The following is a 26,092-nucleotide window of genomic DNA, read 5'->3' as shown; positions in this document are numbered from 1 at the left end:
GATTTTTATGCCGGGATGTACGGCCCGAAGCCATCTCTGGTAGTTCAGGGGGAAAGCGCTTCGTTTGAAAATAGTGGGGTCGCGTCGCTGCTGCAGATTATTTATTTATTTGTGCCGGTGGAAGCGGAGCTCGATATTCAAGCTTCCATTCTTCCCACCGTCGCGCATGCGCCTCCTGTGTTCTCTCTTTTAAATGACATATTTTTTGTATGGTGCGTTGTGGACTTCAAGCTGTGGCATAAATCTTTACGATGCATACCTAATAAGGAAATAAGAAATTTGGGAGCTCCTTAGTGTTGATGCAATTCATCATACCAATATAATAATAGTTAATCTGCTAGGTATGTTTTAAGATTGTGGTTAATCTGAATGTATTTTTATTAGTGTATGTATAGACTATGTAATCAGCCTATTTAATTGTACATGTGCTGATATCATCTTAGCACATATGGGTTTCGAACTTTCTTCTTTTTGTGTATCTTAAGTTGTAAATATATGCTTATAATTGGTATATGATGGGTTGATAGAGATACTGTAAGTGCTTTTCATCTATACACTGTTCTCATAGGATTACATACATAATGATCCTTGCCATATATTAGGGCATAGGTTATGGATAATCTGTATATGTTTAGTATTACCGTATTTCCTCGATTCTAAGACGCACTTTTTTCCCTTTTTCACGTGTCTGAAATAGGGACTGCGTCCTAGAATCGATGTACTCAAAAAAACACACAAAAAAAACAGCCAGGGGGCGCTGCAGAAGCCACAGCAGCTTTCAGCGTTTGCCCTGCGTTTCTGCCACCCCCGCCCCCCCACACAGAGGAGCAGTGTGTCCTGCTGCATGCCCCGCGACTCTGCCACCAAACCCCCCCTCCCTCCAAGTGCCGGTCCCCAAAGGAGCAGTGTATGTTCTGCTGCATGCCCCGCGCTCCCCCCCTTGCTGGAATTACCGCCCTCACACAGGAGAGATTGATTCAGCAGTGTGTGGATGCATGCCCCAAAAGCCCTCTGTCTGCCTCTGCTACTCACAAGCCCCCCCCCCCCTGCTCCAAGTGCTGGTCCCCAAAGGAGCAGCACCACAAGCCCCCCTCCTCCCCCGCTCTGCTCGTTGGAAGTGCCGCCCCCACACAGGAGAGATTCATTCGGCAGTGTGTGGCTGCTGCATGCCCCACGTTCCCTCCGTCTGCCTCTGCTACTCACAGCTGTGCTGCCGGCACCACAAGCCACCCCCACCCCGTGTCTGACTCTGTCTCTCTGTGTTTTTCTCTTTCAGTGTATGTGTGTGTGTCTCTCTGTGTGTGTATGTGTCTCTCTGTGTGTGTATGTATCTGTCTCTCTCTGTGTTTGTGTGTGTGTGTGTGACCTTTCATTCTCTCCCCTTCCCTCCAATCTCTCTCCGACTTCTCTCCTTTCTCTCCCCTCCCCCTTCTCTCCCCCATTCCCCCACTCCCCTCTCTCCCTCCCTCCCCCCTTCTCTCTCTTCTCTCTCCCCCCTCTCCTCTTTCCCCCCTCTCTCTCCTCTCTCTCCTCTTTCCCCTCTTTCCCCTCTCTCTCTCTCTCCTTTCTGCCCCCCCCCCTCTCTCTCCTTTCTCCCCCCTTCTCTCTCCTCTCTCCCTCCTCTCTCTCCTCTCCCCCCCCCTCTCTCTCCTCTCCCCCCCTCTCTCTCCTCTCCCCCTCTCTCTCTTCCCCCTCTCTCTCTTCCCCCTCTCTCTCTTCCCCCTCTCTCTCTTCCCCCTCTCTCTCTCTTCCCACTCTCTCTCTCTCCCCCACTCTCTCTCTTCACCCCCCCTCTCTCTCTCTCTTCCCCCCTCTCTCTCTTTCCTCTCTCTTCCCTCCAACTCTCCCTCTCTCTCTCTTCCCGCTCTCTCTCTCTCCCCCCTCTCTCTCTTCCCCCTCTCTCTCTCTTCCCCCTCTCTCTCTCTTCCCCCTCTCTCTCTCTTCCCCCTCTCTCTCTCTCCCCCCTCTCTCTCTCTTCCCCCTCTCTCTCTCTTCCCTCTCTCTCTCTCTATTCTCTCTCTCTCTCTCTCTCGAAAAAAAAATTCTGCACATTTAATATAGTGGGTTTTTTTTCCTCAATTTTTTTTATTAAATCAAGGGTGCGTCTTAGAATTGATGGCGTCTTAGAATGGAGGAAATAGGGTATATGTTTTTTATGTTTTATTCAATTTTGTTTTTTGTTGTTTCCTGTCCTTGTATGAATTGCCGAGTAACTGACGTCATGATCCATATCACATTGGGGTGCTTTTGTGTGTGTCAGACAGCGGATTGGCTGAGGATTCGTGACGTCACTTATTGACGCGAACGGGACTGGTATTTAGATGCCGGCAGCTTCATGTAATAGTATACACCTTGATAAAGGGCACATGGCCCGAAACGCGTTGGTGTTGTGCTGTTGGGGCTGTTAGGGTTTTTTGTATGATCCTTTTATAGAATAAAGTCTTTTTTTAACCTGTTAGCCTCCTCCTGCCTTTTTTGGCAGTGCGCTGCCTTTTTTCTATTCTTTCCTTGATCGTTCTGTCTGGTGGATCAGCATGCCTTCTGAAGAACCGCAAAGGACCCCACTGAAGGAATTGAGAGTACAGCCAAGCAGTGAGTTATGTGATTGCATTAGTCAGCGTTGGGGATATTCTATGTACTACATATTTGTGCCAGTGAGCACTAGGTATTAGTCCCTGTCCGCTGCAAGGGATGCTGCAATATACCTTATACAGTGTAGAGGTCTAGGCGGATATTATATACTCACAAAAGGATTATTTTGGTTTTGATGCGCTGACCCTGGGTATTGGATTACAACAACTCTGCTCTCTCCAATACTGACTCCAATACTGGCTCCGGCTATGTACCCCAACGATCTGCTACTCTCCACTCCTAGACCCGGCAGGTATCATGTTTATGCTGTCCTCTTTAACCCTGACCCAGCTTGCAAGACTATCCTACACTCTAGACACGCCATTGCGGTTGTGGTCGGCGTTCTATATTAATTCCTACCTCAGCCCCGCGGTCGCGCCTCGTTTGTGGTGAGCTACGCGTTACAGTATGTTCGGCCACACAAACTTCGACCCCGCTGAGGTAGGAAGAGTCCTGAGCATGCACACGACAATGCCCTGTCAAGTCTTGAAAATAAATGGGAGTCTAATGACCAAAAGTTGAGAACCCTCCTGGAGGACTTTAGAGCCATATCCCTCCATCTACAAGGGCCACGCACGGACCCCGTGCACATGGTCACTAGTACCACTCTCATGCCTTCTTATCTGTCTGTACCCTGGCTCCCCACACCCAATCGGTATGGGGGAAATCCTCACGAGTGTCCGGGTTTCCTTAACCAATGCTTCATTCAGTTTGAGATGAATCCTTCCCGCTTCACTTCTTCTCGTTCCAAGGTAGCCTACATAATTTCTCTTCTCATAGATTATGCACTTGCCTGGGCTTCTCCCACCTGAGAGCGAAGATCCAACCTCACCCAAAGCATTGAGCCTTTACCAAGTAATTCCGCAGGGTGTTCGATACACCGGGTCAAAAGGTATCTGCAGCTTCTGCTCTATTCTATATTTCCCAGGGTAACCGTCCAGTCGCTCGTTATGCACTCAAGTTTAGGCCCATTGCAGCAGAAACAGACTGGAATGGGAAATCATTGTCTGCTGCCTTCTGGCAGGGATTGTCTGAAACCGTGACAGATGAACTTGTGACTCACGACCGGCCTATCGATCTGGAAGATCTCATTGCGATCTGCATCAAGGTGGACCATCGCCTTCAGGAGAGAAGGACAGAGAGACGACTTCATCGCATGGCCCCTACCAGGATACGCCCCAACCAGGTGGGTCAGTTTGAATTACTGCACCGACACACTTTATTCGAGCAAATACCCGGTATGTACCTGGCAGATACCTGGAATGCGCCGCTCCTCACCTCTGACAAGCCCCGTTGCATTTGCCTTCCCAGCCTGGGTTCATGCCTGGCTGATGGGCGGCTGATCTGTTAAATGATAATGATTAGGATTTAATAGGCTGCAATGCTTCGCGTGTCTACCAGATGGCATAAATTCATGAATTGTAATGCAGTATATATATATATACTGTGCAGAATTGAAGCCAGCAGGAATAAAATGCTTCAATCCCTGCTTGGAAAATAACTCAATGCACTCGGGCAGAAAACAGTCACAAACCTCAATACACCCGGGTATACCCGAATTCATGGGACTAGCCGAGCACGAATAAAGTGTGTCGCCAGTGTACCTGATCCAGACTCAACTGAACCTATGCAGTTGGGAGTCTCTACTCTCTATCGCTCAGAGAAACAACGCCGCATAGACGCTGTACTTTTCTGTATTGTGGGGGTCCTGGACATTTCACATTCTCTTGCCCCAACAAGGCGGGAAACGCAAGGGTCCCATGAGGCCTAGGGGAGTCTTATTGGGAATGATCTCTTTATCCCCTATAGCTACTTCCAATCCCACAATAATCCTTGTGCTTATCTCCTTGTCGGGTAAGGGATTTTCTGTATCCACATTGGCCTTTCGTGATTCGGGTTCCGGTAGCAACTTTATTGATCAGAGCTTTGTACAGAACCATAAAATCCCTCTAGTGTGCAAGAAGAATCCTATTGCTTTGGAGGCTATTGATGGTAAACCGCTTCAGCCTGCATTCATCTCTTTGGAGACTCAGATTCTTCAGCTAAGGTCTGTAAATAATCATGTGAAAGATATTTTTTTAATGCCATTCACACTCCTTCTATTGCAGTAATCTTGGGACTTCCCTGGCTACAAGTCCATAATCCTCGGATTGATTGGTTGAACAAGGAACCTATTCAGTGGAGTCCACACTGCGTTCAAATTTGTCTTGAGGGCTCTAGTAGCGTTTGTGCAACTACCTTATCTGAAGACAAAGAAAGGGTACAATTGCTGGAGGAATACATCGACTTCAAGGATGTCTTTGACAAAATCAAGTCTGAAATATTTCCTCCACATCGTCCCTACGATTGTCCTATCGAATTGCTTCCTGGTACCTCGCCACCTAGAGGAGCCTCTAACCCTTTGTCTATGCCAGAAACTAAGAAAAAACGTTATATCTATGGCGCTGGGTCAGAAACATATATAAAAAGATAATAAATGTGTTATACAACCAGTAGAAGGATGCACTCCGCTGGAACTCTTCCAATGAAGACAGTGAATCATGCAAGTGAAACAAAAAGAAACATAGTGTAATACAGTAACTAACAAAACACTTAACACTGCTAGACAAACATGTGCTGAGACAAAAGACTGATAATTAAAAAATCACATTTAATATAACAACATTAAAAATGGAAAGGTCACGTCTGCACCGCAGCCACAGAAGAAATGCCCGCTTACCAGACACTCAATAAAAATAGGCAGTGGATAAATTGGAGAGTATCCCCTCTCTTGCGGGCCACACCACGTGTCCTGGCGTCTGACCGGAGCTCAGGGGGAAATCCCTTTCTGCTTATGCCGCCGTGGACCTCTACACCTCTGATGCACCGGCTGGTGTGTGCTGGCTGAGCCGCCGTCACGTGCTTCGCATGGTGGCAGGATACGCGCCAATAGCCGCAGCCCAGCAGTGAGATGTATAGCCGAATCTGTGGGGCATCCGCCGCAACCAGAGCCCGCAGCCGCGGGGTATCTGTGGAGTGGGTCCAGGCAGTGTAGTAGGTGATGTGGTAGCAGCTGTGCAGACGAAGACCACCCTGCGTGTTTCGGAAGACTGCGCTTCCTTCCTCAGGGGTAAAAAGTAGTTCCTTGGCCTTGCAATGTCCACATATATATAGTCCCGAATTAAAGGTGTACACAACCAATAAAATGGTGGACATGCGCAATGGTTCTAATGGTGAATCCCAAGTCTCAGCAACACATGGATAACAACATAAGACTAACAATACATGTCATACAATAACTGACAATATATTAAAACTACAAAACTGATGCACACTCATCTATGATTACCTAAATAAAACAGGGAACAAAAAAGACAAAATTATACAAGGTCTGATCACACATAATGTATCGAATCACTTTCTCCAGGTGCATAATAAGGACCCCACTGGACTGAAATGTGTGGCCATAGAGGCACTCATTCCTAATTGGCGAGGTGGTAACATCAATAGTCTCCTAGGGAGAAAAGAGTCTTTTTGGATATACGAGCTGAAGACTCTGACCCTTATGGGTCTCAACATCGAGTTCGACCTCAAGGCTTTTTTAGTTAATAAATAAATCATATTCTGCGATTATTCACTGTTTGCACATTGATTCTCCATTTGGAATCCGTATGCAGATATTGTACCTACTAAGAATATTCACTTTTTATACACTATAATGTAGTTTCCCATTAAAGGGTCTTTAACACTTACCAGACACTGCACACTATTGTCATTATACATATAATACATCATTTACACTTTTTCCATTTTTTCTTCTTTTTACACATTTTTACACCTTTTTGACAGTCATCACAGACACTAATTGTCTGATTGAGCACTTTGTCCTGCTTGGAGCAGCTGGAGGGTCAGCTAGTCTAGATGTATTCGTATGTGCACTTTTCTACCAGTCTCGTTTGCATACTGTCCATTGCATGTTGATTTATTCATGAGAACACAAGAGATGTGATATCATTTATAATTCTGATGAATAGCAGATTCTAAGAGGTTTAATACATTCCAATGAGTTGCAAATCTTTTTAAGGGAACAATTATACCCACATATGTTTTTAAGTATTAATGCCTTGTAAAATGTTGTCTTTTTTGTTCCCTGTTTTATTTAGGTAATCATAGATGAGTGTGCATCAGTTTTGTAGTTTTAATATATTGTCAGTTATTGTATGTCATGTATTGTTAGTCTTATGTTGTTATCCATGTGTTGCTGAGACTTGGGATTCACCATTAGAACCATTGCGCATGTCCACCATTTTATTGGTTGTGTACACCTTTAATTCGGGACTATATATATGTGGACATTGCAAGGCCAAGGAACTACTTTTTTACCCCTGAGGAAGGAAGTGCAGTCTTCCAAAACGCGTAGGGTGGTCTTCGTCTGCACAGCTGCTACCACATCACCTACTACACTGCCTGGACCCACTCCACAGATACCCCGCGGCTGCGGTCTCTGGTTGCGGCGGATGCCCCACAGATTCGGCTATACATCTCACTGCTGGGCTGCGGCTATCGGCGCGTATCCTGCCACCATGCGAAGCACGTGACGGCGGCTCCCCCAGCACACACCAGCCGGTGCATCAGAGGTGTAGAGGTCCACGGCGGCATAAGCAGAAAGGGATTTCCCCCTGAGCTCCGGTCAGACGCCAGGACATGTGGTGTGGCCCGCAAGAGAGTGGATACTCTCCAATTTATCCACTGCCTATTTTTATTGAGTGTCTGGTAAGCGGGCATTTCTTCTGTGGCTGCGGTGCAGACGTGACCTTTCCATTTTTAATGTTGTTATATTAAATGTGATTTTTTAATTATCAGTCTTTTGTCTCAGCACATGTTTGTCTAGCAGTGTTAAGTGTTTTGTTAGTTACTGTATTACACTATGTTTGTTTTTGTTTCCCTTGCATGATTCACTGTCTTCATTGGAAGAGTTCCAGCGGAGTGCATCCTTCTATTGGTTGTATAACACATTTATTATCTTTTTATATATGTTTCTGACCCAGCGCCATAGATATAACGTTTTTTCTTAGTTTCTGGCATAGACAAAGGGTTAGAGGCTCCTCTAGGTGGCGAGGTACCAGGAAGCAATTCGATAGGACAATCGTAGGGACGATGTGGAGGAAATATTTCAGACTTGATTTTGTCAAAGACATCCTTGAAGAGATATACTGCTGCGGCCGAGTTTATTCGAGCATTTGCCCGTTCTCGGCCGCAGCAGTAACCTGGCGCGCCGGAGGGTGCCGAGCGCGCGCCGAAGCAGCGGAAGAGCGCCCTCCGATCGGGGCGCTCTCCCTCCCGCTGCCGGGTCCGCCGGGTCCCCCGGAACCCCCTTCCGCCGTCCCCCACATCGCGGGACACCAGGGCTCCCTCGGGGAGCCCTGGACGCGCGTGCAGGGGGTGCTGACACCCGATGACACGTGACCGCGCATCGGTGACGCGCGGCACGCCGAGGGAGTGGGGCTAGCAAGCCGGGGCATCCCCCGGCTTGCGGAACTAGCCCTGCTCGGATTAAACGTGTCGGTAGTGTAACATTTTTTCTGGTTCCACATCTGACCTGGGGGGTCAGAGTTATATCACAGGCTGCGGGCCTTCTTTTTTTAGATTAGCGCTACCTCTCTCTTGTCTTATGCCAGAAACTAAAGCTATGAAAGAATATATTGCGGAGAATCTTCAGAGGGGGTTCATCCGCAAGCCCACATCTCCCGCTGGAGCCAGGTTTTTCTTCGTTAAGAAAAAAGATGGGACCCAGCGACCTTGCATTGTCTATCGAGGTCTCAACAAAATTACTTTCAAAAATCGCTATTCTCTTCCTCTCATATTTGAACTTTTTGATCATCTTCAAGGAGCTAGAATCTTTTCCAAATTGGATCTACGGGGTGCGTAAAACCTTATTAGAATCTGTTAAGGCGATGATTGGAAAACTGCATTTAATACCCGAGATGGACACTACGAGTACATGGTCATGCTTTTCGGCCTCTGTAATGCCCCAGTTGTGTTCCAGTATTTTGTCAATGAGATATTCAGGGATCTTCTCAACTCGTTTGTAATTGTTTACTTGGATGATATCCTGATCTTTTCTAAGTCTGTGCAGGAACATGTAGGACACGTCAAACAAGTATTACTTAGTTTACGAGAGAACCACTTATTCACTAAATTTGAAAAGTGTCATTTTCATCAATCTTCTACAGTTTTCTTATGATACATCATTTCGGATACCAGCCTTATGATCGATCTTGCCAAGGTCAAAGCGGTTCTGGACTGGCCTCAACCCACCACGCTCAAGGCTGTTCAGCGCTTCCTGGGGTTTTCCAATTATTATCGCAGACTCATTCAGAATTTGTCTTCTCTAGTAGCTCCCCTATCGGCTCTTACCAAAAAAGGAGCGGATCCCTCATCTTGGTCTTCTGCTGCAGTCAAGTCTTTTGATCTCTTAAAGAAAGCGTTCGTATCCGCCCCGGTTCTGGTTCATCCTGATCCTAAGCTCCCCTTTACCCTCGAGGTGGATGCATTCGACGTCGGCGTGGGTGCCGTTCTTTCCAGGTTGCATCCTTGTGCTTTTTTCTCCAAAAACATTTCCGCAGCTGAACATAACTATGATATTGGTAATCGTGAACTCTTGGCCATGAAACTTGCCTTGGAAGAATGGAGACACCTTTTAGAAGGAACAAAGATGCCTATAACAATTCTTACGGATCACAAGAATTTGTTGTATATCGAGGGAGCTCGTCGCCTGGGAGATCGCCAAGCTTCTTTTCAAGATTCAACTTTATCTCCTACATTCCTGGGACGAAAAACGTCAAAGCAGATGCTCTGTCTCGTCAATTTTCTCTTGAGGATAATTCAGAGGATCAACTCAAGTCGATTCTTCCATCCAAACTCATTCTTTCTTCCACTAACTTTGAGACTTTAAAGGATATCGTTCTTCAACAAAACCAGATTCCTGGCAACCTTACTGATGCTGAGGGTTGTCTGTTTACCTCTCCACCTTTGCGCAAACAGGTCCTGGAGTGGGGACATTCTTCCAAATTGGCAGGTCATCCCGGGGCAAAGAGGACATTGGATCTCATCTCCCAGATTTCTGGTGGCCTCGGATGCAGAAGGATGTTATGGACTTTGTACTTGTGTGCCCAACTTGTGCCAGGACTAAGACTTCCAGAAACCTCCCTGCTGGGTTGCTTCAGCCTTTACCTGTTCCGGTTCGGCGATGGACACACTTATCCATGGATTTTGTGGTGGATTTACCCAATTCTAAGGGTTTGAACAGTATTCTTGTAGTAGTAGATCGGTTCTTCGGAATCACATTTTGTACCGCTCAATGGCCTGCCTAGCTCTACCAAACTTGCTGAGATATTCATCAAGGAGATTTTTCGTCTACATGGGGTTCCTACAGTGATTGTATCTGATAGAGGATCGCAGTTCATAACTACATTTTGGCGCTCTTTTTGTCTTCAGTTGGGCATCTCTTCACTTTTCTCCTGGGTATCACCTGCAAACTAATGGGCAGATGGAGAGGACTAACCAGTCTTTAGAACAATTCATTTGGTGCTTTGTGTCCGATTCCCAGGACAATTGGTCGGAGCTTCTTCCTTGGGCAGAATTCGTAGTGAATCGACCACTGAATCTCCTTTTTTCATTAATTACGGGTTCCATCCCGCTACTCTTCCTCTTACAGTTTCTACCTCAGGGGTCTCAGCCGCCGCCGACAGGATCAGTTAGCTTCAAAATCTGGGGAAAAGGACCCAAAGGAATATCAAATCAGCTGTCTAGAGACAGAAATGTCAAGCTGATCGCCATCGCAGACCAGCTTCTAAATTCAAGCCTGGCGAGAGAGCCTGGTTGTCCTCCAAAAACATTAGGCTGAAGGTTCCATCAATGAAGTTCGCGCCTAGATTCCTCAGTCCGTTCTCTATTTCCGAAAAGATTAATTCGGTAGCTTATCGTTTGTGAGGATTCGCCATCCTGGCATGCAAAGACCGTCTCCTCACCTCTCGGGTCCTTCTGCAATAGACACTCAAGTCGCACAATCTCCTGGTCCTGTGACGCGCGCGCGGATACTGCGCTACCTGTTCATGCTGCCACAGACCCTGATCCCGCCCCTTGCCCTGTAACATATTGGGGATGCTCCTCCAGCCTCCCTGCTGACGCGTGAGTCAGGCCGCACCCCTCAACCTCCGTGACGTGCGCGAGTTGGCACGTGATGTGTCCCGCCTCCTCTGCTCCCACGAATCGGCGTGGGAGTGACGCGCTACTCAGACTCCACTCCCTGGCCTCCGTGACACGATCAGGATGGCGCGCAAGCACTACTACACACAACCCTGATTAGGCTGTTGCCTAGGGCACACCTGTGTGCACCAGCAGCCAATACTCTTTCATTTCCTGGTTCCGCCCTTGCTGGCTATTAGAGGCTCCTCCTATTTATACCTTCAGTCTGCAGTAAGTCATCACTGAGAATAGTCGTTGTGATGCCGTGCCTTGCCACATCTAGTTCCTGAACCTTGCCTTACCTTGCTTTACCTTGCTTTCTGTTTAACCTCTCGTTGCCTGACCCTGCTAGTACCTTGGACTCCGCTTCTCTCTACTCCTCATCCGGCTTGTCTGACTACTCTCCTAGTTCCAGTCCTGACCTTGGCTAAATACTCCTACGATCCGACTATCTCCATTCCTGAACCTGGCTATGCACACCGATTATCCGCAAATCTCCAATCCTGAACCTGGCTACGCACACCGACGATCCGCAACTCTCCACTCCTGAACCTGGCAAGTACCACTACTATTCTACTATCCGTAATCCTGATCTGGCCTGAACGACTACTCTACACTCTAGGCGCGCCCACGTGGCTGTGGGTCAGCGTTACTCAATTCTCTGCCTCAGCACCGCGGTCGCGCTTCGTTTGTGGTGAGCTATGCGTTACAGTATGCTCAGCCTCACAAACGTCGACCCCGCTGAGGTAGGAACAGTCCTGTGCACACACGCGAGCTACCTTTCTAGCATTGAGGATAAGATTGTGGCCAGTAGTTAAAACGTGCTCTCCCTTCAGGAGAACTTTAGAACTTTCACTCAAGCTCTCCAGGATCCCCACTCTTTTCTTGCTCCTGCAAATCCTGGGTCTGCCATCATGTCCTCTCCTCAAGAACCCCGGTTACCCACCCCTAATCGTTATGGAGGTGACACCCATGAGTGCCGATGTTTTCTCAATCTTTGCTTTATACAATTTGAAATGAATCCTTCATGCTTCACTTCTCCACGTGCCAAAGTGGCGTATATTATGTCTCTCCTACAGATGATGCCCTTGCCTGGGCTTCTCCCATCTTGGAGTGAAGAACCGACCTTACCAAGGATATTGCTGCCTTCACCATAGAGTTCCAGAGGGTGTTCGATACACCAGGCCGTAAGGTATCTGATGCTTCGGGGCTATTTCATGTATCTCAACGTAACCGCACTGTTGCCAGATATGCACTTGAATTTAGGATGATAGCTGCTAAAACAGACTGGAATGATGTAGCCCTGACTGCGGCCTTCTGGCAGGGATTATCAGAGACCTTGAACAATGAACTGGCAACCTACGACCGTCCTTTTGACTTGGAGGAACTCCCAGTAAAGGTAGAGGGGCTTCTGCTGTGTACTGTCTCTCCTAACCCCTCTCCTTCCAAAACTCTCTCAAAGAAGCTGATGCTACCAGTCACACTGGAGGGTCCCAACCTTGTCGTAAAGGTTGAAGCGTTCTTAGATTCCGGATCGGGCGGTAATTTCCTGGACCAGCAGTTTGCAGAGGAGAATCAAATCCCCATGGTCAGAAGGAAGAGCCCAGTTGGCCTTGAGGCCATCGATGGACGACCACTCCAGCTGGCTTTCATCATCTGGGAGTCTATTCCTCTTACCTTGACCCTGGCTGATGGTCACAAGGAGGTAATTGTCTTTGATATTTTTCAGTCTCCTTCAGTCCAAATTATATTAGGATTGCCTTGGCTTCAACTCCACAATCCGCGCATTGATTGGTCTGGTACCGTGCCCATCCAGTGGCCCTCGTCCGCAGATACTATGCCAGCGGATCCTCCTGTGGTTGTGCTTGCTGGTTTGGACTCCGTACTTACCGACCGTTCGCCCTTGCCTGCCGTGTACTAAGAGTACTTAACGTGTTCAACAAGGTACAAGCAGAGGTCCTTCCTCCTCATCGCCCGTATGATTGCCCGGTCGACCTCATCCCCGGGACTGTCCTGCCGAAGTCTAAGTCCTACCCACTCCCCATCCCGGAGACCGAGGCCAAGACTTCTTATATTCAAGAAAACCTGGAAAAAGGTTTCATCCGCAACTCCACCTCTCCTGCCGGTGCGGGATTTTTCTTTGTGAAGAAGAAGGATGGATCCCTAAGGCCTTGCATAGACTTCCGCGGACTCAATAAGATCACGGTGAAAAACAGGTATCCGCTTCCGCTCATTTCTGAACTGTTTGATCGTCTCCAAGGGGCCTCTATTTTTTCAAAACTTGACTTAAGGGGTGCCTATAATCTCATTCGCATAAGGGAGGGAAACGAGTGGAAAACAGCATTTACACTACCGACACACTTTATTCGAGTGTGGCCGGTACCGCAAGCCGGGAGATTTCCCGGCTTGCTAGTGGCCGCCCCTCGGCGTGCCGCGCGTCATAGACGCGCGGTCACGCGTCATCGGGAGCGTGCGCCCCCTGCACGCGTGTCCAGGGGCTCCCCGAGGGAGCCCTGGTGTCCCGCGATCGCGGGACAGCGGCAGGGGGTTCCGGGGGAACCGGCGGACCCGGCAGCGGTAGGGAGAGCGCCCCGATCGGAGGGCGCTCTTCCGCTGCTTCGGCGCGCGCCCGTCACACTCGGGCGCGCGCCAGGCTACTGCTGCGGCACAGAACGGGCAAATGCTCGAATAAACTGTGCCGCAGCAGTAACACACGTTCTGGACACTATGAATATCTTGGTATGCCCTTTGGGCTGTGTAATGCCCCGGCCGTCTTTCAGGAATTTATGAACGACATCTTCCGGGACGTTTTGGGTACCTTTGTCATTGTCTATCTTGATGACATCCTTATTTTTTCTAAAAATCTTGAGGAACACATTCAGCATACCAAACTTGTGCTTTCCAGGCTACGTTCCAACCGTCTTTATGCCAAGATGGAAAAGTGTTTGTTTCACCAGGCTTCCACAGCCTTCCTAGGCTATATCATCACCAGCCAAGGTTTCTCCATGGACCCAGAGAAGCTGAAGGCGGTTCTTGATTGGCCACTCCCTAATTCGCTCAAAGCTTTGCAACGTTTTCTTGGATTCGCTAATTATTACAGGAAGTTTATCAAAAAAATTTCTTCCATTGCCCTTCCCATCACCGCCTTGACCAAAAAAGGCACCGATGTCTCATCCTGGTCACCAGAAGCCATCACAGCCTTTGAGAACCTCAAGAAGGCGTTCGTCTCTGCCCCCATCCTGCGTCATCCGGATACCTCCCTCCCCTTTACTTTGGAGGTTGACGCCTCAGACGTAGGAGCTGGCGCAGTTCTGTCCCAGAGGACTTCTCCCCAAGAGAAACTCCATCTTTGGGGTTCATGCAGTAAGCGGCGGAAAGGCACTTCTCGCCACTTTTCTGCCAAAAAAGCCTATCCGTATTCAGAAAGGGGCCAGAAAGCGGCGAGATTCAACCAAACCGCCAGTTTGGCTGGTGGTTTAATTTTTTCCGCCGGTGGCGGGGCGAGAAGACACTTTATGCCTAAAAATCCAACTTTTTCAGCCACACTGTATTCTAGTAGAGGCGAGTAGCTAAGCGGAGCTATTCGCCTCTCGAGAATACCGTTTTGCTGGCGGATCAGCCACGCAAAAAAAAGATGGCAAGTTGCTGCTCAGAGGCAGCGGATGAGCGGCGGATGGGCACTTAGAAAAAAATGCTTCTTGATATATATTATGTTATCATGATGTCAATGGGGCTAACACATATTACTTTGTATTTCTTATTGTGCTGTGTTATAAAAACATGATTATTTACATTAAGTACTTCATGTAATTGTCAGAATAGTATAACCTTTAACGTTTATAATGTTTTTTTAAAAATTTATTTTTCTGCTATGAATAATTAAAGAATAGATCAATGTGTTATTCATGTAAAAAAAATGGCTAGTGTCTTAAAGGAACACTTCATATAAGATGCCTCATGGGTTTAATTTTTATTTTATATAGTTAACATACATCAAATACATTATAGTCATAGCAAGTACATATGACTGAATGTTTGCATGTATTTCATTATGATTGTAATGTGAAAAGCATGTGTGAAGTCACACATTATGCATGTATTTAATATTGACATGTTTTATGTTGAATAAAACTCTCTTTAGTACTTAAACAATCGTGTTACCAATGATGTTCACACAAGGAAATTCCATGATTTTGTATTACACAATGTACTGCTACACTTGCATGTTCCTACAGTTCTTCACACACCAAAAAATTCACATATGAGATATGGATATGGATATGTTAATGTTGTTGTTGTTATTTCACTTGATCATATGTGAACCACAATCAAGTGTGTTCATGTTTCAAATGATTGCTAATAAACACCTTCATCGTGCTATGTGCTGTCATATATGTGTCAAAATTATTGTTAACACATTTCATTGCACACACTTGTGTACATAGCAATTGAATGGATTTTGATTGTGTTGTAAGGTTGTACTTAAACATTTGGTGTAGTCATTAGCACACATGGATCATTATATTAGTGGCATGTTTTTATGTGCATATGAACAGTTACTCATTGTTTAACAACAGTAATTAGTTTTGATACTGAAATTATATGTAGTCAACATGTTAATTGACATCTGACACCTGACATAATCACATATGTATTTAAAGGAGGAACAATCAACCCTCCTTGTGACGTCGACATGGATATGCTAACCAGACATTTGCTAATGAGAAGGCGGATGCTTGTTTTGCAGGAGGCTCAAAATAGACAGGATGTGATAGTGATAGGAGAGGGACAGGAGAGGGATAGGAGGAGAAGACACAGGAGACAGGTGTTGTTAGTCCGTCCACGTGTGTATCGTGAAAGGACACTTTTAGATGAGCTGAGTGAGGAGGAGATAAGAAGTCGTTATAGATTGAGTTCAGCAGCAATCTTAGCTCTTTACGAAGAACTAAGACCAGATTTGGATAGTGTAACAAGCAGAGATCGTGCAGTCCCTGGTCTTGTTAAAATGCTGTGCTCATTACATTTTTTGGCTTCTGCGTCTTTTCAAACAACTGTGGGCATAGTGGGCGGGGTCTCGCAGTCATCATTCTCACAGGCCTTTAGCCAGTTTCTATGTGCACTGACTAGAGGCGCTAGGAATTATATTCATTTTCCTAGTGACCAGACAGAGTGGCTGGAAGTCAGAAATGGCTTCTATAACATAGCAGGGATGCCATGTGTGATGGGTGCCATCGATTGCACACATGTTGCCTTGATCCCGCCTAGTCAGAGTGAGCATGCATACCGTAATAGAAAACACTACCATTCCCTGAATGTGCAGGTGGTATGCGATGCTACGATGAAGATAATGAATGTTGTAGCCAGATTCTGTGGTTCCAGCCATGATTCATCTATCCTTAGGAACTCATCAGTTTTCCATGCTTTTGAAAATGGGCTTTATGGGCATGGTTGGCTGGTGGGTGAGTACATATTGTGAATTGCTAACATACATATGTCATCATTTTTTATTGCTTCTGTTTATAATAGTTCAATGTGACAACATTTGTTTTGGATAATGGTAACTTACATTGCACATAATGATTGTCCTGTTTTAATTGTGTCATTCGCATAATAAAGCATGCTATATATATGTGATAATATGGACACCTACAACCACACCCACAATAACAGTACAGCAAAAGTGGTCATGAATACATGTGTTGTAGTAAAGATATGATGTCACATATTGCAAGAATACTTTTATTTCTATAGTCAATGCTAATTTTACATATACTACATATGATTGTGTAACTACTTATTATAGGTGTCAAAATGGTTTGTGTGAAGATGATATATGTCAATGATTACATATCATCTCACACATGTGACATGAATAGTACAATTGTGGAATTTTAGCCGACTAAAAAAATAACAAATTGACCTTAACAACTATGTGACAACATTAAGAAAATGTTTACTCTCTACAGTATATTAATTTGTACGTTGTCTTTTAGGTGACTCAGGGTACGGTATCTGACCGTGGCTTTTGACACCATTGGCTAATCCGCAATCACCTGCAGAGGACAGATACTGTATAATGTTGCGCACATATCCACTCGGTCAGTTATCGAGCGTACATTTGGACTTTTGAAAAGTAGGTTCAGGTGTTTAGATAAAACTGGCGGCGCATTAAAGTATAAGCCTGAGAAGGTTTCTGATATTGTCATTTGTTGCTGCATTCTGCACAATATTGCATTGAGTCATAACCTAGAAGGCGACATAGGGGAGGGGCTTGACGAACAACATCCCCTAATAGCTGCAGGTGACAATGAGCTGACAGCCAGTGGTGTCGAAACACGTCAGAATGTGATCGACACCTATTTCTCAGGTAACCAACAACATATGTATGGATTTTATGACATTCTGCCATGAAAGTGTGTTTTCATAATGTCACAGTTTTTTTCATCATAGGCTAGTGTTTCTTACCCTCCTCCTCACATTAAACATCTGTGTATTTTGGTCAACCACATCTTGATATGGTATGTATATTCTTACTATGTAATTTTTAATTTATGTTCAAATAGTGTAACATAATACCTAATGTGTGTTGTATAATATCATCTGGCAAATGTTACATTGTGTCATGTGTAATGTTCAATATTAGCAAATAGTATTGCATAATTATAACTAAATTTATGTACTAATCCAATATGCATGAGAAAAGGTAATGGTCTCCTTATGTTATAGATTTAAGTAGAAACATCATGTTAGAAATAAAATATAGTCATGATTAGTTACAGGTAATGCTATATGTGCAAGTAAAAAAAAATCTATAGGTCATGTAAGCTTTGCTAATACATGTCGTTAACATAAGTTAACAGAAACATATAAAAAGATATTTAGACATTTATATGTGTTTATATTCTAAATATCATTAATGTTAGGAAGAACTACATGTAACTAAAATAATAATAATTTCGTGATGTTACAATTACTACAAGCACAAATAAGCTTCACAATAGCATAAGCATCATTGCTTGGAAACATAGGACCATTGTTCCAAAATGTGAGACGTCAAAAATCACCAAACTCTCTTTGTCTTGACTGGAACATGCATTGATTGTGAGTCCATGTAAGATTCATTTTTCTGAAATACAAACAACAGACTTTTGTACATTTGCATCAGAATGTTTATTATATTGAGAATATGTTGTAATATCATGTTCATCACTGTCCATGTTCACGCATAAGGTACACATATTGGTCCATTACAAGTACTGGTATGATGCGGTCACAGGGACTTGCATACTGCTCGCATGTGTGTGCATAGGGCTCTGTAACACATGGCACCAGTGACTTATGGACATGTACATGTGTACGTGCACATATAACATGGCAGCTGTGTTACATTTTATTACCACATTCTTCTAATTACATTAGTGTAAACAGTGATTTTTGCGTGCATGCCGCTGGCTGCGCTGTGCGTCTGAACAGCGCAACTCAATGTTGCTACGCACTTCATGGCCATTCACACTGAATGTGCATGCGCAGCGGTTAATTGAAAGTGTTGTAAATTTATTTTTAAAGCCTGAGTCCCCAGTCTTGACTGTCACACGCGCCTCCGGCGGGGGGGCGGCGCGTGCACAGCGGTACACCGCAATGCGCGGTCTGGGTGGAGAGGGAAGGTTTACGACGGGAGGGGGTGTGGCTGTTAGTTTGCGGGGGCGTGGCCATGACGTTCCGCTTGTGTTTTGCCCTTATTGGCTGAAGCGCCGCCGGGCACGTGGACATGCCTCCGTCGCAGATGTGAACTTTAAATTCCCCTGCCTCCCTGAAGAGCTGCCGCGCACCGCTGTTGAAAGGTGCGCGCCAAGGTACGGAATTGGACCGGGCGGACTCGGGGGGCGGCCCTTCATAGCACAGCGCACGCAGAACCGTGCGCTGTGATGGTGACTGGGTTTGTTATACAGATGCATGGCCACGCCCCCAGCATCATCTCTCACAGTAAATGCGACTCTGTCGCGTCATGTAATGGGCACGGCAACGGACATGCATGATCACGCCCCCTCACTTCGCTATATCACTATCTCACTCACATACTGCATGTCTCACTTAGCACGCACTAAACAACCAAGCAACCCCCCCCACGCGCATGTGACACACACATTAGTGTCCCCGCTGCCTTGTTATGTGTTTCAGTATACAGTTATAATTTGATACGCCCCCGTTAACATCTGAACACGCCCCCTCACGTCACAAGCTCACCCTATGTCCGGCCAACTACCATAACGGTTAACAATGTGCACGCGCACAACTAAACTGATGCATGTTAATAATTCAGCTTTTATAAGTCCCAACGTTTGACTATACTATTGTTGTGTATTTTCACATATTTACATAATGTGTGTGAACACGCGAGTGAGAGCGTTTTGCCATCATATTGTATAATACATGATTAACTTCATAGTTGAGTCCGCATTGTCACATGATCACGGAGTGACGTCACAGCTGGACGCGACTAACAACATACATGGGTGCTGAACAGCAGTCCTCAACACCCCCAACAGGTCAGGTTTTCAGGATATCCCAGCTTCAGCACAGGTGCCTCAATCATCACTGATAGTGCCACCTGTGGTGAAGCTGGGATATCCTGAAAACCTGACCTGTTGGGTGTCTTGAGGACTGCTGTTCAGCACTACAGTAAGTACACAATGTGTAATTGTAGCCAATTTTAATAACATATTTGTGTGTGTACATATATATGTGTAATTGAGCCAAATTCCGGATCACTCTGTAACTGAACGTTGCATGTGTGTAAATCGAATGCAGCTGTATTTGAAAAATACATCCATAAGCAGTGTTCGACAAACCTATACATTTGCTCGCCCCGGGCGAGTGGATTTAACCCCCGGGTGAGTAAATATTGGCCCAAGCAGCACACGTTTGGTACTAGGTGGCGAGTAGATTTTTTTGTGTGGCGAGTAGATTTTTTGGTGATTTGTCAACCACTGTCCATAAGTATATGGATACATTATACTGAAAGTGTGCTTTAACACTACATGGTTGTTTTTAGCGTGGGTTCATAAAATGGTGTACATGATGGTGTTATTGAAAATTAGTATTAGTTTAGTTATAGGCTAATGTGAACAATGTTTACCTTTATCTTTATATTTAGAAACGACATTGCTGGAACCTGCAGCTGCTGGCGTCCATGTGTTCCTCACTGTTGCTGCTGCTATACAGAAATTGATTCCGATTTGCAGTAAGAACCCTGGGATGGTCAGCCACATACATGTCTGTGACGCCTTCATATGGTATTTCACCATTCATTTGCCACGACACGGACTGAGGCAGGTACACACGTTCAGTTGATTCCAATCCAAACATGTTTGTATCATGTACAGTAGGCAGCATAGCATTAAAGTTCCCTTCACATACCATTTGAGAATCTGTTATGCCCTGCTGTTCCTTTGGGTACACGACAGCAGTCTGTGGCCGTTGATTGAAATTTGGATTGGGTAAAAAAAAACTGGTTATCAGGAGATATGTTCCATGTTCTAAAGTAATCTTCTTAGAATCAGTCACTTTCCAACAAGTGGCCATTTCACCAGGACGGGGAATGTCTCTTTCAAAGCATTCATTACTACTTAAATTGTTGCGTACTGATACTTTCCAATTTTTTGGGTTTCTAGTTTGTTGATCTTCATTAAATTTGTCTTGTATGAAATCATAAATTTGACGCAAATTCGCTTTTTATCTGGCTGAAATTCTATGGCCTGAAATATGAAAAATTTCATTTCATGTCTAACACTTGACGCCATGTCTTCTCCTTAGTAAATAGCTGAGACTAATGAGAAATTAGAATGTTCTCAAGCAAATACAGACGTTGATACTTTTTATCAATGTGACGTAATTTTGAAGGTTATTAAACAAAAGCCAGTTTTTCTGCATTCAAAACTCCCACAAGCAGGTGTTGAAGAAAACCACCATGCTAAAATATTTCAAGAATTCATGTTTATGAAAATAATTTAGATTACTTATTGTATGTTGTCACAATAAATGTGTAATGAAATATTGTTATTATTTATATTACCTTTTAATGAGCGTGTGAACGAACAACCATGTTTTGGAGTAAACATTACAAAAAATACAAAATAATTGAGCCATAATTCTTGCACTTACAGATACTGAATGTCTAGATAGACTAACAAATTCTACAACCCACACGTGTGTGATTGCATTTATGCAGAAATAATGGTATGTATATATACATATATTTATAATAAGTTAATATGTAATATACGTATCTGTACACACAGTGTGTGTGTGTGTGTCTGTGTGTGTCTGTCTGTGTGTCTGTCTGTGTCTGTCTGTGTGTGTGTGTGTGTGTGTGTGTGTGTGTCTGTGTGTGTCTGTGTGTGTCTGTGTGTGTCTGTGTGTGTCTGTGTGTGTCTGTGTGTGTCTGTGTGTGTCTGTGTGTGTCTGTGTGTGTCTGTGTGTGTCTGTGTGTGTCTGTGTGTGTCTGTGTGTGTCTGTGTGTGTCTGTGTGTGTCTGTGTGTGTCTGTGTGTGTCTGTGTGTGTCTGTGTGTGTCTGTGTATCTATATCTATATCTATATAATACTGAGTTAAGTTATGGTGAGTAAAAAAAGTGACAAAAACCCTCCACAGGAAAGCAAATATGCAAATATAACTGTATGCTCATCTGCATGTCTTAGGCAGGTCTGCAACCCCGCCTTTCCCCATTATCACCCAGCATACAGCACTTCCACTGCAGCAAAGGATTCTGGGAAATGACATGCAAATGAGCACACAGTGTCACTTTTTGCCTCAAAAACCATTTTTAACATGGTTCCCTATAGGCTTAAGCTTGCTGCATGGTCACAGCTTTGAGCACAGCCAGGGTTAAGGTGCATACCCAGAAAACCACCCACAGACAGCCGTTTCGACCTTTATGGGTCCCATCAGTGTGGGGTTGATTTTAACTGGGTATGCAAAGAGGCTATGGGATAGGCTATACCATAATACTGAGTTAAGTTATGGTGAGTAAAAAAAGTGACAAAAACCCTCCACAGGAAAGCAAATATGCAAATACAACTGTATGCTCATCTGCATGTCTTAGGCAGGTCTGCAACCCCGCCTTTCCCCATTATCACCCAGCATACAGCACTTCCACTGCAGCAAGGGATTCTGGGAAATGACATGCAAATGAGCACACAGTGTCACTGTGTGCTCATTTGCATGTTATTTCCCAGAATCCCTTGCTGCAGTGGAAGTGCTGTATGCTGGGTGATAATGGGGAAAGGCGGGGTTGCAGACCTGCCTAAGACATGCAGACGAGCATACAGTTGTATTTGCATATATATATATATATATATATATATATATATACATTACATATATATCTCTAAATAACAATGTATATGTAAACATAATTAGATATATATATATAGTCATATTAATATGAAATATAAAATTAAAATTCATCTTTATATAGATCATATACTCACACACTGATTATAACTGTCAGTCAATGTACACATTTGTAACAAAGTATGTGAATGTTAAGGTAAGTAGATTTAATTATGTGAATAATTTTGTACACAATTACATGCATATGGAATATTAAGTGTAATACTAATGAATGTACTTGAGTTTTTAATGGCAGCGTTAAATAGGATAATCATTGAATGTAAATGAACATATATGTAGTTTTAAACAATGTTGTACCATGTGTACTTATGATATATGTTTTTAACATACAATGTACTGTATGTCAGTAATGTATAAACACGGTAAGATGTACATCACTATACTAGTATATGTGCTCATTACTGTTTATGTACTTTGTGAATAACCTTGATATATTGACACCTGTACAAATGTTAATTTTGTGTCATAATGCTATTAAATGTGTAAGAACACAAATTCATTATTTTAAGAATAACACATTACCTCACTTTTAAGTGCATGAATTTATCCTTACATTTGTATTTAAAAATAAACACACAGTAAACGTTTCAAAATTAACTTCATTTTATTTCTATTTGGTTTGGGAACGGGTAAGTGGTTTGATGGTGCACATACATTTTTTTCTGCATTAACAACTTTTTTTTCCCTTTTTTCTTTGGAATAATCACTGGTGCAGTTTGTGTCTGAACAATTGCTGTAGCACTCTGGGCCTGGTTGGACACTGTAAGAAGTTGAGGATGTGTAGACACACCTGCTGTTTGTTCCTGGTTGGACACGGTAAGAAGTTGAGGATGGGTAGACACACCTGCTGTTTGTCCCTGGTTGGACACGGTTAGAAGTTGAGGATGGGTAGACACACCTGCTGTTTGTCCCTGGTTGGACACGGTTAGAAGTTGAGGATGGGTAGACACACCTGCTGTTTGTTCCTGGTTGGACACGGTAAGAAGTTGAGGATGGGTAGACACACCTGCTGTTTGTCCCTGGTTAGACACGGTTAGAAGTTGAGGATGGGTAAATACAAATGGCCTTTGTCCCTGGGTAGACACTGTAAGATGTTCAGGATGGTTGTAGTAAAATCCACTTTGTCCCTGGGTAGACACTGTAAAATGTTCAGGATGGTTGTAGTAAAATCCACTTTGTCCCTGGGTAGACACTGTAAGATGTTCAGGATGGTTGTAGTAAAATCCACTTTGTCCCTGGGTAGACACTGTAACATGTTGGGGATGGTTGTACAAAAATCCACTTTGTGCCTGTGTAGACACTGGAAGAAATGGTGTATCCTTATAGACAGGTTCTATTTTTTGCAAGGTAGATACAGGTGAACTTTGGGCCACGGTACAGACAGGTGCACTTTGGGCAACAGTAAAAAATGGTGGTGTTTGGCCCATGCTAAAGACAGGTGCAGTTTGGCCCTGTGTAAGAACAGGAGTACTTTGGGCCTGTGTAAAAACAGGTGCAGTGTGTGCCTGTGTAAGAACAGGAGTACTTTGGGCCTGTGTAAAAACAGGTGCAGTGTGTGCCTGTTTAAGAACAGGAATACTTTGGACCTGTGTAAAAACAGGTGTAGGTTGTGGCTCTAAAAATAGAGATGCAGTTTGGGCCTGTGTAACAACAGGTGTAGTTTGGGCCTCTAAAAATAGAGATGCAGTTTGGGCCTGTGTAACAACAGGTGTAGGTTGCGGCTCTAAAAATAGAGATGCAGTTTGGGCCTGTGTAACAACAGGTGTAGGTTGTGGCTCTAAAAATAGAGATGCAGTTTGGCCCTGGGTAGACACAGTAACAGTTTGAGGCTGGTTATACACATGGATACCTTGTTGCTGGGTAAATTGTTTAGCAGTATAGGACAAAGTCTTCCAGCCAAGTGAATGTCGTATTTCTGTATTTGATCTTTTCCTTTTTGTTGTCCTTTTAGGTGCGTGTCTAAGATTATCATCTGTACTGGATGTCTGCATTTGTTCAGCTGTCGTTGGTTATTCCAGAACAAAGCTTCTGACTTGGGATATATCATCACTAGATACATTGAATACATCTGTTTGTGGAGACAAAATGCCTCCATGGAAAATACCTTGATTGTTGCCGCTGAGGAGTCCCTCATTTCGTGCAGACTGTGGAACAAGATGATTCCCTTGCTATAGAGTGGTCACAAGTGTCCGTAATGTCTGATTCATTACATGCAATTCTTCTGGGATTTTACATATTATCTCTTGAATGTTGTGCATTTCTACTGCCATACTGTACATTGGTGTACTCCCATTAATTCCTGATGGTGTTTTATGTGGAGTACGCTAATCCTTGATTCTGACGCATCCATTGCTGCCAAACTTTCTTGTGTATTATTTGCAGGTGGTAATGTAGCTGCTTGTGTTACTATTGGACTCTGATGTTGTTCAGATGCAATGCCTAGTTTTGGGGGACAAAAAAAGCATTAAGATTTGTCATTGTTGACATGGTTTCATGTCTCCATGTGTATGTTAAATTAACCATTATGACATATTACAAAATAAATCATTAATATTTACCTATATTTTTTTTGATGTTGCATTATTCATGACCAGTTAAACATTATTGTTACACTCAATGGTGACATGTGTGATGTAAGTAATTATGCAGAACAGTATTATAAATACTGGTTCTGACACAGGCTGCAACATAAATGATGAACATATGTTTTAACGTAATAGGCATTAGTGTAACGTCTACACATATTCTAGAACAATTCCATTACCAACATTGTGTTGCTGGATGTGTTACTTGTGACATAAGGGTTTATGGAAGCACAAGCACAGGCTGTACAGCATAATTTAATAAAGACCAGTGCTGCAATGGATTATGTAACTGTCTGTTTTAATTTTGATGTGTGTTCACTTCATACAAGGAACAGTGCAAGGGACACCATACACACTAAACAAACACACATCCTATTTAGAGGAACATGACAAATACAACATGTTCCATACAAAGTTAGTATTACAATTATACTAGTATGTCATTGTACAATATTTACTTGTGTGTATGTCATGTTGAACATACAATAGTAACGTTAATGTATGAAAAACTGTTTTGTCACAAATATGTACGTATATATGTATTTTAGATGGTGACTATTTATTGAAGTTACATACTACCAACAGTTATAATGTTTCCTGCATTATTAGTGCTAGCTTACATCATAAAGCATGTGATGTGGTGCTGCTATTGAAATGAGTGCAACTACATAAGTCATGTTTCTAATAATAATTATGATCATATCTCCCACATGTGGTTGTTATGTATGTTGAAACATCATGTTAGTTACAGGAACAAAAACACAAAAAAATGCTAACATGATAGACTCACCTTCCAAAAGTGATGATGCTAAAGAGGAATCGGATGTGACCACCTCTTCTTGGTTGTTCGGAGGCACAGGTGTAACTATATGAATGTAAAAAAAATACAAATCACAAGATGACAATTTTGAATGTTAGAAGGTTAATGAAAAATATAACAGAAAAATAACATGTTTATGATAGCATAAAGCCTTATTTGAAGTATGCACTTCGTCAACAACTTCATGTGTAACGTCACACAATAATGCACGTAGACAGTTTCCTAACTAACCCCAAGTACTGAAGTTACTGACAAATTATTAGATAATGATTTCTACACTATTTCATTTTAACACTAAAAAGGAGAAATGTTATTCTGCAGATTGTTAATACCCTATATGTTATTTGAAATTAAACATTATTCAACTATTTCCTCAACTGTCACATTATAATAAACAGTATTATAAACATGAAATATAT

This window comes from Ascaphus truei, chromosome 3, assembly GCF_040206685.1.
Source record: "Ascaphus truei isolate aAscTru1 chromosome 3, aAscTru1.hap1, whole genome shotgun sequence".
Classification (NCBI taxonomy): Eukaryota; Metazoa; Chordata; class Amphibia; order Anura; family Ascaphidae; genus Ascaphus; species Ascaphus truei.
Note: the sequence above shows the minus strand (reverse complement) of the source record.